At 42.9% G+C, this 14,617-nt stretch overlaps 1 non-coding gene across 1 annotated transcript; it reads right to left on the reverse strand.

Moving 5' to 3' along the window:
• Positions 1-14,069: 14,069 nt before the first annotated feature.
• LOC115898803 lies at positions 14,070-14,176 on the reverse strand. Its single transcript, XR_004058469.1, has one exon. It is a non-coding gene; the product is annotated as a U6 spliceosomal RNA (small nuclear RNA).
• Between the last annotated feature and the right edge of the window lie 441 nt (positions 14,177-14,617).

Raw genomic sequence — 14,617 nt, forward strand, 5'->3', positions numbered from 1 at the left:
CTCCCGGTCAGAGGGCTGAGTAAAACTGAGGGTGGGAGTCTGACCATAGGTGGGAAGAAAAACTACAATTCCCAGGGTACATCGCGCCGGCCTGCGAGGCGCAGGGCACGTGCCCAGGCCTAGCGGTTACATGCCGTCAAAAATCAGTTTCATAGCTTCCCTTTCTCATCCCTGCTTTGGTCGTTTCCCAGCCCCCGCGCGCGCGCACTGCGGTCCTGGGGGTCGGGGGGGACATGCCGTGGCTGTTGCCCCCGCAACGTAACTGGGAGGCCAGTATTTGTAAATCTGTGCTTCGACTTCTAATCCCAAAGCCGGCAGGTATGGGTCTCGCGAGAAAGCCCGGGAGTTGGAAAAAGGGAGTTAGGGGTGGCGGGCGAAAAGGTGCCGGCGGGTATCACCTCCTAACAGCGGTGCTACCGCATTCAGAGGCTCGCGAAGACCCAAGGGTGGGCAGTGGGGGGCTAGGAAGTAGTGTGTGCTTGGACTTTCCTTCTTCTTCTCTGAGCGGAGAGGGTAGAGCAGCTGAGAGAGCGAGAGGGCTTCGGAACACACGGGGGGGTGTCACGCGTGCTTCCTCTAAGAGGTTTTCTCTTTGCAAGGGGGAGAAGCCTTTCTCCTCGACGCGCATCCCTGTCTCCCGCGGCGCCGAGGGGGCGGGAGGCGTGCGCGCACTCTCGTTGGCTGGCCACTCGGCACCTCGCCGCGATAGAGGCGGTTCCGAGTTGGGGCTGCTCCGTTGGCTTTCTCCGCCCCTCCCCCTCTGCTGTTCTCCCCTCCCTTCCCCGCCCCCCTCCGCCCCTCTCTCCTACCCGTCCGAATTCCCTGGCTGGAGTACGCGTGCGTCTGCTCAGCTCCAGGCCGAGCGCGAGCTTGGGCTCGTACCCCGCTCCCCTCTCTCCGCCCGCTCTTTACCTACCGGCCGTAGCTGGCCCGGTGGGCTCGCGGGGAGACGCTCGCGCGCGCAAGCGCACACGACGCGGAGCGGAGCTCGAGACATCGAGGAGAGGAGTAAGAAGCATCGGAGGAGGCGATCGAGGAGGAGGCGGTGTGTGTGTATGTTTCTGTTCTACGGTGTGGCTCGTCGTGGGGCGAGAGGAGGCTCGAGAGAGGGCGAGGGAGAAGCGAAAAGAGTCTGAGAGTCCTCCTCTGCGAGAGCCTCTAATCTGGTGAGGGTCCCGGGCCGGCCGGGGCGCTAGGAGAGAGGGAGGAGGCCGGGGGGCGTGTCTGGGATCGGGCTGAGAGATGAATGGGCCAGGGATGAATGGAGGGAGGCAGCGGCTGCCAAGAGTCTGTTAGGAGTAAGCGCCCTAGCGGGGGGCGGCTTGACCGAGGCAGGGTGAGTGCGTTCACCAGTCGGTACCGGACGAGGCCGGGCTTGGGGCTAAGGGGCTGTCGAAACCGCTGAATAGGCGGAGAGGAAAATGAAAAGGGGGAAAGTGGGGAAGGGCAGGTTTGAGGCTGAGGTGCGGTTTTTGTTTTGTTTTCTTTTTTGTTTTTGATTTTTTTTTTTTTTTTTTTTTTTGGTGGTTGTTGAGGGGTGACAACTTTGGGAGCTGATGGAAGACCAGGGGACGGGAAAGGTGAGGAGGATACAGGAGGGGGACTAGGAGACATTGACAAAGGACTGAGTGATCACTTAAGTGAGATTGAAGCTACTGAAAGGGAAGATCGCTTCGGGTGTGGGAAGTTCAGTTGTATTGATGGGAATAGGATGAAGGAAAGAGTAGATTTAATTAAGAGGTTCAGCTAATGTGTGAGGGACTGGATGGGGTGAGGAATATTGCTGGCTTGTTGTGTAAATGTGTTAGGTTCAAGGAGATTCTGAGGTGTTATTTGGGAAGGGGTGGTGTGTGTTGTGTGACTGACAGGTTGGGGATGGGGAGGAGATGGTATGATAGGTGAGGATGAAATTGGTGAGGTGGCTTCACTGTACTGAAAGAGGTTTTGTTTGACTAGTTAAGAGTGGTGAAACATTTATATAATGAGGTGTGGGTGGAAATCCTGCACGTGTGTATCTCCGTATCTTGGGAGTTGAGAGACTTTGTTAAAACGAGACTGAACCCTCAAAACAGATGCGAGTAGTATGGCTATTTTTTCTTAACAGTTACTGTTAATTGAGACAATTATATGAATAAAACAGCCTTTGAGTTGTGAAAATCTTCAGCATAGTAGTGATTGTATCCAATTTTTGGAGATATCGTTATCTGTTTTTAATCTATAGTAAGTTGTAATACCAAGAGAACTTTTGAAGAGGTTTTAGTATGTGACAGAGCAGCAGGTGTCTTTCAGAGTTTCTATCCTTTGGATTGATGTGTTTAAAAATTGTTTAAACTCGACAGCTCAAGGGAAAGATACCTTGCATTAAAGGATAGGAAAAATGCACTAAAGCTCAGCTGGGCGTGGTGGAGCATGCCTGTAATCCCAGCTACTTGGGAGGCTGAGGCAGAAGAATCTGTTGAACCCGGGAGGCAGAGGTTGCAGCTAGCCAAGATTGTGCCACTGCACTCTAGCCTGGGCGACAGAGCGAGACGCTGTCTTTAAAAATCCACTAAAGCTGACTTTGAACTAAAATAATTGTACATGATTTTTTTGGTCATTCCGAATTTATCTTGTTTGAAAATTGGCATTCGCTTTTTGGTGTGAGTTTAAATTACAACAGATTACGTGAACATTTTGTTCTCTGAATACTTATCTTCTGATAAGGATGTCTTGTCCTGGTCTCATTCTGTTCTGGGTCAAGATTAATGGTTATGGATTTTAATGTTTTGTGATTATTTTTTACAAATTTTACTGATATATATTTAGTTTTCTTGGAAATGTTGCAAACTTGAGAACATTCCCATGCTGTTTTTCTTTTATTCTGCTTTGATATTGGAAAGAGTGTAATTCTTGTTTAGGCTACCCACAGTTTGAATACAGAAGGTCATATTCTATTCATAGTCTCTCAGATTGAGATGAATACTTGATGTATTAAATAGTACAGTAGAAGTATAAAGGCACTATAAGAGCCTGGAAATGTTGCACTAACTCAACCAGGCAAGGCGATCTCCCAGTTTTTTGAACTAGATGTTTCTAGAGTGAAGGGCATTCATTCACATTTTGGGTCTTGAAAGTGTAAGCATGGTATATTTGGAGAGTGGAATGAGATAAGGCTGGAATCTTAGGTTGAGGCTGGGGTGAATTAGGAACTCTTGATTGTTTAAGAAGGGGAATAACAAACAGATTTATGGTGTTTCTGCCTTTGCTTCTGATGTCCCCCTCTACCTGGAATGCTTTCTCTCTCCCTTCTCTTGAATTTGAACTCATTCTTTTAAAACTTAACATCTGTCACCAGCTATTCCTGAAAGCCTCTCCTGGTTTCCCTTTCTTCCTTTTACCTCCACCAAGCTAGGTTAGGTCTCCCACTTTAGAGTTCTATCATACCTTGTACATAATTTTATTAGGGCACTTTGGTTGGGAGGCAGGTAGGAAAGGCATTTTTATCCTTCTATCTGAAAGAGAAATGAAGCCCAGAAAAAAAAAAGACTTGCCCTAGTAACTGGTGGACCCCGGAATTCTGACTTCTAGACCATTGTTGATCTTCATATCACAGGTTTACATTTGCTTATATAATTATAGTTTTAAGAGTTAGATTTCTGTAGTGTTGACTTAACTTTCTTCCTTAGAGTTTCTGTTTTTACTATATTGTTCATTGCTGAGCCAGTAAATGATAAAGCCAGTGGCTGCAAAGAACCAGAGTAGACAGAAGTAAATAAAATAATGGTTATTATTATTATTTTTTAGAGAGAGTCTCGCTCTGTCACCCAGGCTGGAGTGTAGCAGCGTGATCTTGGCTTACTGCAACCTCCGCCTCCCAGGTTCAAGCAATTCTCCTGCCTCAGCCTACCTAGTAGCTGGGATTACAGGCGCGTGCCACCATGCCTGGCTTATTTTTGTATTTTTGGTAGAGATGGGGTTTCCCCATGTTGGCCAGACTGGTTTCAAACTCCTGACCTCAAGTGATCTGCCCACCTCAGCCTCTCAAAGTGCTGGGATTACAGGCATGAGTCACCGCGCCCGGCCGCTATCAGATTTCTAGTCAGATAATTGAAATAAAAATAATTAACGGAGGGCTTAATTTTTTTAATTTTTAAATAATACTTATTAGTATATTTAACTGATTTTTTTAAAAATAATTATTTTATTATTTTTTAAGTTCCAGGGTACATGTGCACGATGTGCAGGTTTGTTACATAGATAAATGTGTGCCATGGTGGTTTGCTGCACCTATCAACCCATCACCCAGGTATTAAGCCCAGCATGAGTTGGCTCTTTTCCCTAGTACTCTCCCCTCCTTCTGCCTCCCCGACAGGCCACAGTTAACTGTTGTTCCTGGAGGGCTTAAATTTTTGTGTATGTTTTTGTGGGGAAGGAATTGTGTATAAGAAAAAAAAAGACCCTCCTTTCTCAGTCTCTCAATATAAGTAGACCAGCTCTATTTACAGATATACTTGATTTTGTCTCTTGGCCAAAAGCCAGAATTCTTTCAAACGAGTGGGTCTTTTCCATCTTTATTTGAGATCATAACATTTATGATGCCTTTAGGAGACATTTGATGACTAAAAAACATCTATAAGACATTCATTCAGAAATTTTAAAGCTTCAAAAGTAGAATTGATACAATTTTTAATTGTTTTGATAGAGCTTGTTATGAGATTTGGTTTGGCAAATGTTGAGATTGACTCACTGCAGAAATGAGCTTAAATGCCCTTTCAGGGATATATTTTTCTCATTAACTTTTTTTTTTTTTTTTTTGAGACAGAGTTTTGCTCTGTCACCCAGGCTGGAGTGTAGTGGTGCGATCTCGGCTCACTGCAACCTCTGCCTCCCAGGTTCAAGCTATTCTCCTGCCTCAGCCTCCCGAGGAGCTGGGATTATAGGTGCATGCCACCACGCCTGGCTAATTTTTGTATTTTTAGTATAGACGGGGTTTCATCATATTGGCCAGGCTGGTCTCGAACTCTTGACCTTGTGATCCACCTTCCTTGGCCTCCCAAAGTGCTGGGATTACAAGCGTGAGCCCCTGTGCCCGGCCGAAAGAAATGAAGTACATTGTTTTCTGTGTTTTAGCATGGTAACTTTTTTTTTTTGAGACGGAGTCTCCATCACCCGGGGTGGAGTGCAATGGTGCGATCTCGGCTCACTGCAACTTCTGCCTCCAGAGTTCAAACGATTCTCCTGCCTCAGCCTCCTGAGTATTTGGGATTACAGGTGCCTGCCACTATGCCTGGCTAATTTTTGTATTTTTAGAAGAGACAGGGTTTCACAATGTTAGCCAGGCTGTTAGCATAGTAACTTTAAAAAATTGTGATAAAATTAATGTAACATAAATTTGCCATTTTAACCATTTTATTTTATTTTATTTTATTTTATTTTATTTTATTTTATTTATTTTGAGATGGAGTCTCTCTCTGTCACCCAGGCTGGAGTGCAGTGGCATGATCTTGGCTCACTGCAACCTCTGCCTCCTGTGTTCAAGTGATTCTCCTGCCTCAGCCTCCCAAATAGCTGGGATTACAGGTATGCACCACCACGCCTGGCTAATTTTTGTATTTTTAGTAGAGACAGGGTTTCTCCATGTTGGTCAGGCTGGTCTCCAACTCCTCACCTCAGGTGATCCGCCTGTCTTGACTTCCCAAAGAGCTGGGATTACAGGCATGAGCCACTGTGCCTGGCCCCATTTTAACCATTTTAAAGTGTACAGTTGTACAGTGGCATTAGGTAACTTCATGATGTTGTGCAGCTAACACCACCTCAAAAAGAAATTGTGTACCCAGTAAGCAGTCACTCCCCATTCTCCCTTCCTCCAAGTCCCAGGTTACCATTAATATTTGCCTATTCTGGATATTTCACGTAAATGGAATCATATAATATATGACCTTTTGTGTCTGGCTTTCACTCAGCATGTTTTTGAGATTCATCTGTGTTGTGGCATGTAGCATTATTTTATTCCCTTTTATGGCTGAGTATTATTCCTTTCTATGGATATACCATATTTTGTTCATCCATTTATCAGTTCATGGATATTTGGGATGTTTCTACCTTTTGACTTTTATGAATAGTGCTGCTATGAATATTTGCATACAAGTTTTTGTTTGAATACCTGTTTTCATTTATTTTGGGTATACCTAGGAGCACAACTGCTAGGTCATATGTAATCCTATGTTATGTTTTGTTTTGAGACAGGGCCCTGTTGCCCAGGCTGGAGTACAGTGGCATGATCATGGCTTAGTGCACTTTCAACCACCCAGGCTGAGGCAGTCCTCCCACCTCAGCCTCCTGAGTAGCTGGGACTATAGGTATGTGCCACCACGCCCCACACCAGGCTAATTTTTTTACTTTTGGTAGAGACAAGGTCTCCCTACGTTGCCCAGGATGGTCATAAACTGAACTCAAGTGATCCTCCTGCCTTGGCCTCTCAAAGTACTGGGGTTACAGGCATGAACCACTGTCCCCGGCCCTATGTTTAACTTGTTGAGAAACCACCAAACTGTTTTCCATAACAGTTGCACCAATTTTCATTGCCATCAGCCATGTATGAGGGTTCCATTTCTCCACATCCTCACCAACACTTACTTGTTGCTTTCTGTTTTTTACTTGTTTTTAAAAAAGATATTTTTATTTATTTTTCTTTCTAAATAGCCATCATAATGGGTATGAACTGGTATCTCATTGTGGTTTTGAATTGTATTTCCCTAATGATGTTGGGCATCTTCTCATGGCTTGTTGACTATTTGTATTTCTTCTTTGGAGAGATGTCTGTTTAAGTTCTTTGCCCATTAAAAAATGTGGTTGTTTGTCTTTTTATTGTTGAGTTGTAAGAATTTTTAAAAATAGGCCGGGCGCGGTGGCTCAAGCCTGTAATCCCAGCACTTTGGGAGGCTGAGACGGGCGGATCACGAGGTCAGGAGATCGAGACCATCCTGGCTAACACGGTGAAACCCCGTCTCTACTAAAAAAAAAATAATACAAAAAACTAGCCGGGCGAGGTGGCGGGCGCCTGTAGTCCCAGCTACTCGGGAGGCTGAGGCAGGAGAATGGCATAAACCCGGGAGGCGGAGCTTGCAGTGAGCTGAGATCCGGCCACTGTGCTCCAGCCTGGGCGACAGAGCAAGACTCAGTCTCAAAAAAAAAAAAAAAAAGAATTTTTAAAAATATATATAGTCTAAATACTAGACCCTAATCAGATATGTGATTTGCAAACAGTTTCTTCCATTCCGTGAGTTGTCTTTCTGCTTTATTGTTTTGTTTTGTTTTGTTTTGTTTTGTTTTTGAGACGCAGTCTCACTCTGTCACCCAGGCTGGAGTGCAGTGGTGAGATCTCAGCTCATTGCAACATCTGCCTCCCGGGTTCAGGCAATTCTTGTGCCTCAGCCTCCCGAGTTGCTGGGACTACAGGTGCATGCCACCACGCCTAGCTAGTTTTTGTATTTTTGGTAGAGGTGGGGTTTTGCCATGTTAGCCAGGCTGATCTCGAACTCCTGAACTAAGATGATTCACCCGCCTTGGCCTCCGAAAGTGCTAGAATTACAGGTGTGAGCCACCGCATCCAGCCAGTATTTTATTTTATTGTAAAAATAGAGATGAGATTTTGCTATGTTGCCCAAACAGGTCTCAAACTCCTGAACTCAAGCGATCCTCCTGCCTCAGCCTCCCAAAGTGTTGGGATTACAGGTATGAGCCACCGCGCCTGGCCTTTTTAACTGATTCTTTTGTACAGATTGTTAATGGGCAACTCTTCTTTAAAGAATTAAAGTAATACAGCATTAGATTAAAACACTTTTTAACCCAACTTCCTGCCCTCCCATAGATAACCATTTGTTAAGAGTTGGTTCCATGGTTGCCAAAATAAGAATGAAAGAAAAAAAAAAGAGTTGGTTGTGGAATATAGTCCCTTTTTCTCTGTATTTACATGCATATATTTGTACATATACAAATAACAAGTATGTGATACATATTTTATGACTTTTCTCCCAAAGATTGTCACTTAGGGCTCTTTTCATATCAGTGTTTATCTGTATGTTCACTTCATTATTTTTGATTAATACATGGTATTTCTTCCTATGTGTTTCTCTAGCTTTGACTAGTAGGATCAGTTTAGAGTATATCTTTATAGTCTTTTTTTATATGCATTCACCCATATGTGAGTACCTTTAGAAATACAGTTTTGTGGTTTTTTTTTTTTAACACAAATAGTATGTAGATGTAATATACATGTTGTACTACAACTTACTTTTCTCACTTTATAGTATACATATGTAGGAGATTTTTATATATCAGTATATATATCCATCTTGAATTTTTTAAACAGATGCTTATTATTTCACAGTATGGACATACCATGTTTATTTCACCATTCTCCCATAGATGGATATTTAAGTTCTTTTCAGGTTGATTTTGTTTGTTTGTTTGTTTTGCTATTTAAAACAATGTTTCAGTTTTAAAAAGCCCTGTACCTACATATTTGTTCACATGCAGGAATATTTCTCAAGCGATACTACTAAGGATTGGAATTGCTGGGTGACAGTTATGCACTAGATACTCGGAATTTGCCCTATGAAAAGGCTATTCCAGTTTAGCTGCCAACAGTGCATGGAATACCAAATTTCTTATACAATTCTCAAATTTAACAGATATTTATTTTTTGTATCCTGATAGATGAAAAATGATACTGAATCATTTGTGTTTGTACCCCTGTGTTTACTAATGAGTTTGAGCAATCCCCTTACCATACATGTATTGGCCACTTGTACTTACTTTTTTTTTTTTTTTTTGAGACAGAGTCTCACTCTGTCACCCAGGCTGCAGTGCAGTGGCACAATCTCGGCTCACTGCAAGCTCCGTCTCCTGGGTTCACACAATTCTCCTGCCTCAGCTTCCCGAGTAGCTGGGACTACAGGCGACCGGCACCACGCCCATCTAATTTTTGTATTTTTAGTAGAGATGGGGTTTCACCATGTTGGCCAGGCTAGCCTTGAACTCCTGACCTCAGGTGATCCACCCGTCTGGGCCTCCCAGCATGCTGCGATTACAGGCATGAGCCACTGCGCCTGGTCGATAGTTGTTTTTTAAAATTACATTTTGTAATGATTACTGAGATATATGGCAGATTTCTGTATGTTGATTTTGTCTTTGGCCTGTTTTCTGAGCTCTTGTTAGTTCCTTGTTAGTTATAGTTTTTTAGTTGATTTTCTTGGATTTTCTAGATAGATAAACATGTAGTCTGTAAGTTTTGAGTTTTGTCTCCTACTTTCTAACATTTGTAGGTCTTGTTTTATTTCCTCAGTTGGTAGTAGGAAATCTTGGCTTATTCCTGACTTTAACGATTATTTATGTGAAAGATGCTTGCCCTCGTGTGTAGGATAAATGCTAATTGAAACCACACTGAGATTCCTTGCTTAAACTTATCAGAGTGTTAAAAATCAAAATGTTTGATAACACTCTTTGTTGTCAAGACTATGGGGTAAGAGACACTCACACGTTGGAGATAGGAGTTTAAATTGGTACATTGCCCGTGGAAGGCAATTTGGCAGCATTATATAAAGATACACATGTATTACATACATTATTCTGGATATATTAGTATACTTAAATAAATTAAAGTTTAAAAAATAAATATGCAAATTTTCTTTGATCTTGGCAGGGCACAGTGGCTCACACCTGTAATCCCAGCACTTTGGGAGGCTGAGGTGGGCAGATCACCTGAGCCCAGGAGTTCGAGACCAGCCAGGCCAACATGGTGAAACCTTGTCTCTACGGAAAATATAAAAATTAGCCGGGCATGGTGGCGGGCGCCTGTAGTCCCAGCTACTCGGGAGGCTGAGGCAGGAGAATGGCGTAAACCCGGGAGGCGGAGCTTGCAGTGAGCCAAGATTGCGTCACTGCACTCCAGCCTGGGCGACAGAGCTAGACTCCATCTCAAAAAAAAAAAAAAAAAAAATTTCCTTTGATCTAGCAATTCTAGTTCAGGGATACACACACATACACACATACACACACACATATGTACAATGAAATCTACAATGTTATTTGACTATAAAAAGAGCTTGGTGTGTACTGTGTTACTTTTTGTGTAGACAGGGAAGGAGAGAACATATATTTGTTAATTTGCCTGAAGAGATTCTGGAGGAATACACAAGAATCTGTTGAGTGATTACCTGTTGGTGGGGCGAATGGAATTGAATGGAAGGGAGATAGAGTTGGGAATAAGCCTGCCCTTTATAAACCTCTTTATTTGATAGTTGAGCCATATGATTGTATTATATATATGTATATGTGTGTGTGTATATATATATAAATATATTACATATATTGTATTTTATATATGTATATATATGTCTTTTATTTTTTTGAGACGGGGTCTCGGTCACCCAGACTGGAGTGTAGTGGCACAATCACTACTAACTGCAGCCTCAACCTCCCAGGCTTAAGCAAACCTCCTACTTCAGCCTCCCAAGTAGCTGGGACTACAGGCACATACTACATGCCTGGCTATTTTTTTTTTTTTTTTTTTTTTTGAGACGGAGTCTCGCTCTGTTGCCCAGGCTGGAGTGCAGTGGCGTGATCTTGGCTTACTGTAACCTCTGCCTCCAGGGTTCAAGCAGTTCTCATGCCTCAGCCTCCTCAGTAGCTGGGATCACAGGCACGTGCCACCACGCCTAGCTAATTTTTGTATTTTTAGTAGAGACGAGGTTTCGCCATGTTGGTCAGGCTGGTGTCGAACGCTTGACCTCAGGTGATCCACTTACCTTGGCCTCCCAGAGTGCTGGGATTACAGGCGTGAGCCACTGTGCCCCGCCACAGTTGTCTTTATATATATTCCTGGAGCTTAGATAAGTGTATTTATCATTTTATGAAGGAAAAATGGCTACATGTAGGTAATTATATATAACTGTGAACTTAGTAAGAGATTCCAGGTTTGAGGCCTGATTTTTGTAAACTTTCTCACTGGGCCATGTTTCTACATTGCTGAATGTAGAAGAGATATTATCCTGGTCACTGGAGCATATCCCTTTGGCAATGCCAACATGGTTCATTACTGAAAAACTTTAGAAAATATATGGTTTTCTGCCTTCCTAGGTAGAGTCTCCTGAAAATCATTTAATGTTTTCTGGAGTATTGTTGAATAGTACTTTAATATAGTGCTGTCCCTAGGGGTTATTGAGACGTAGAAAATAAAAGCTTGCATTTATTGATTATTATGTTGTGCCTGGCACTGTGCTAAATATTTTATATGTGTATTTTCATATTGGTCCTGTGAGATTTCACAAATGCAATCAAGAATGATTGAGGTTAAATAATTTGCCCAAAATCTCTTCCAAAGGTTGAAAGGCAGAACCAATATTTGATTCCAGATTTCTCCCACTCCAGAGCATGTGTTCTTTTTTTTTTTTTTTTTTTTTTTTCTGAGACAGAGTCTCACTCTGTGATCCAGGCTGGAGTACAGTGGTGTGATCACAGCTCACTGCAGCCTCAACCTCCCTGGGCTCAGGTGATCATCCCCACCTCAGCCTCTCAAGTAGCAAGGACTACAGGCGCACAATACCACAACCAGCTAATTTTTTGTTTTTTGTAGAGGCAGGGTTTTGCCATGTTGTCCAGGCTGGTTTTGAACTCCTGAGCTCAAGCAATCTGCCAGCCTCAGTCTCCCCAGGTGTTGGGGTTATTACAGGCGTGAGCCACCACTCCCAGCCAAGCCTGTGTTCTTTTTTTTTTTTTTTTTTTTGTGGATCAGCTAATTTTGAATTTCAAAATAATAAGTTCACAAAAGCTATTATTAATGAAAATATTCAACACCCAAGGTGATTTACAAAGTTTAGTTGAGATACTATCTTGTTCCCAGAACATTTATAAACACAAGGTATATATATACACACACATATGTATATATATATATCACTGAGTTAAATTTATATATTGAAAATAGGAATATAAGATATAAAAATAAAAAACACAAAGGTTTAACTGAAAGTTTTTGTAATTATATACTTATATTGGGATTGCAAGATGAATGCAATGCTATTTATTTTTTTCTTTTCTTTCTGAATTTATAGGGCTTGGAAGTATTTTGCATAGAAGACGATCTGTGTTCCGACATCTACCTAAAGTTCTTTGAACCTCAAGATAGAGATGATCTTTATTTTTATATTGCCACGTATCTGGGTTTGGTGCTCACCCTTCATTGTTTTCTTTTCTTTTCTTTTCTTTTTTTTTTTTGATGCTGAGTCTCACTCTGTCGCCCAGGCTGGAGTGCGGTGGTGTCATCTCGGCTCATTGCAACCTCTGCCACCTAGGCTCAAGCAATTCTTGTGCCTCAGCCTCCCGAGTAGCTGGGACTACAGGCGTGTGCCACCATGCCCAGCTAATTTTTTTTTTTGTATTTTTAGTAGAGATGGGGTTTCTATTCATATGAAGGTAGTTCAACTCCTAAGGATCTGGGATAGGAAATAAGAGAAGAAAAATGCTGTTTCTAGACTCGCCTCTTTGTGGTTCTAATTTCTTCTCATCAGTACCTATAATTGCCAAAATAATATTTTTAAAACTCTGGGAAATATAAATTCACTTTGGTAATAGCTCATTCCGAGTATGTTTTAATAACTCTAGATAAATATATTTAAATACTCTTATATTTTAACGTCCTCCAAATTGAATAGATTTTGAAGAATCCCCTCAAATATAGTTATTTATATATATTTTTATATTTATATATATTTATATATTGTTTATATATTTATATATATTTTTTTTGAGACGGAGCCTCGCTTTGTTCCCCAGGCTGGAGTGCAGTGGCGCCATCTTGGCTCACTGCAAACTCTGCCTCCCAGGTTCATGCCATTCTCCTGCCTCAGCCTCCGGAGTAGCTGGGACTACAGGCGCCACCACCACGCCCAGCTAATTTTTTGTATTTTTAGTAGAGTTGGGATTTCACTGTGTTAGCCAGGATGGTCTCGACCTCCTGACCTCGTGATCCGCCCGCCTTGGCCTCCCAAAGTGCTGGAATTACAGGCATGAGCCACCGCGCCCGGCCTCAAATATTTTTATTTCAGTCAGGTCTTATGTTAGTTTATGAGAACTAAGACTCAGTTTTTTACTGTGAGGCAGTGAGTTATTCATATGTTTGTGATCATTGATTGTAGTCAGAACCACAAAGCTGAAAGACTGCAAAAGGAGCATGTGAATCTTCTACGGTCAATATTACTGACTTTGGAGTGGAATTTGCTTTTTTTTTTTCTTTTGAGACGGAGTCTCGGTCTGTGGCCCAGGCTGGAGTGCAGTGGCACGATCTGGGCTCACTGCAAGCTCTGCCTCCTGGGTTCACGCCGTTCTCCTGCCTCAGCCTCTAGAGTAGCTGGGACTACAGGCGCCCGCCACCACGCCCGGCTAATTTTTTGTATTTTTAGTAGAGACGGGGTTTCATCGTGTTAGCCAGGATGGTCTTGACCTCCTGACCTCGTGATCCGCCTGCCTCGGCCTCCCAAAGTGCTGGAAATACAGGTGTGAGCCACCACGCCCGCCCAGAATTCGGTTTTAATTAATGTTATTTCCTCAGTTTTTCGTGGAAAATGTGAATTTTCCCACCTTTGCCAGAGAAAATACTTATATTTTTATGTTGAAGCCCAAAGTTGTTTCTATTAAGTTGCAAGGCTAAATTAAATTAGTCTAATTTACAAAGTTGCTGGATAACTGGAATGGAATTATCTTTAAAAATGGATTTTGGGGACAGGCAAGGTGGCCCATGACTGTCATCCCAGCACTTTGGGAGGCCAAGGAGGGAGAATCTCTTGAGCCCAGGAGTTTGAGACCCGCTGGGGCAACATGGCTTGACCTCATGTCTGCAAAAAACTTTTAAAATTAGCTGAGTCTGGTGGCATGTGCCTGTAGTCCCAGGTACTTGAAAGGCTGAAGTCGGAGGATCGCTTGAGCCTAGGAGGTCAAGGCTGCAGTGAACTGTGATCACACCACTGCAATTAAGCCTGGGCGACAGAGTAAGACCCTGTCTAAAAAAAAAGAAAAAATGGATATTGGGATTTAAAAATATGGAACACTTCACGAATTTGCATGTCATCCTTGTGCAGGGGCCATGCTAATCTTCTCTGTGTCGTTCCAATTTTAGTATATGTGCTGCCAAAGCGAGCACGAGCCTGAGTTTTGTTTTGTTTTGTTTTGTTTTTTCTGAGATGGAGTCTTGCTCTGTTGCCCAGGCTGGAGTGCAGTGGTGTGATCTTGGTTCTCTGCAACCTCCACCTCCTGGGTTCAAGCAATTATCTGCCTCAGCCTCCTGAGTAGTTGGGATTACGGGCTCCTGCCACCATGCCCGGCTAATTTTTGTATTTTTAGTAAAGACAGAGTTTCATCATCTTGGCCAGGCTGGTCTTGAACTCCTGACCTTGTGATCCACCCTCCTCGGCCTCCCAAAGTGCTAGAATTACAGGCATGAGCCACCACGCCTAGCTGAGCTATGTTCTTAAACTGTTTTATGGTCAAGATCCACGATGACCCCACATATACTATAGTCAAGAAGCTATTGAGGCCTGGCATGGTGGCTCATGCCTATAATCCCAGCACTTTGGGAGGCTGA

Source organism: Rhinopithecus roxellana, chromosome 7 (genome assembly GCF_007565055.1).
Source record: "Rhinopithecus roxellana isolate Shanxi Qingling chromosome 7, ASM756505v1, whole genome shotgun sequence".
NCBI lineage: Eukaryota > Metazoa > Chordata > Mammalia > Primates > Cercopithecidae > Rhinopithecus > Rhinopithecus roxellana.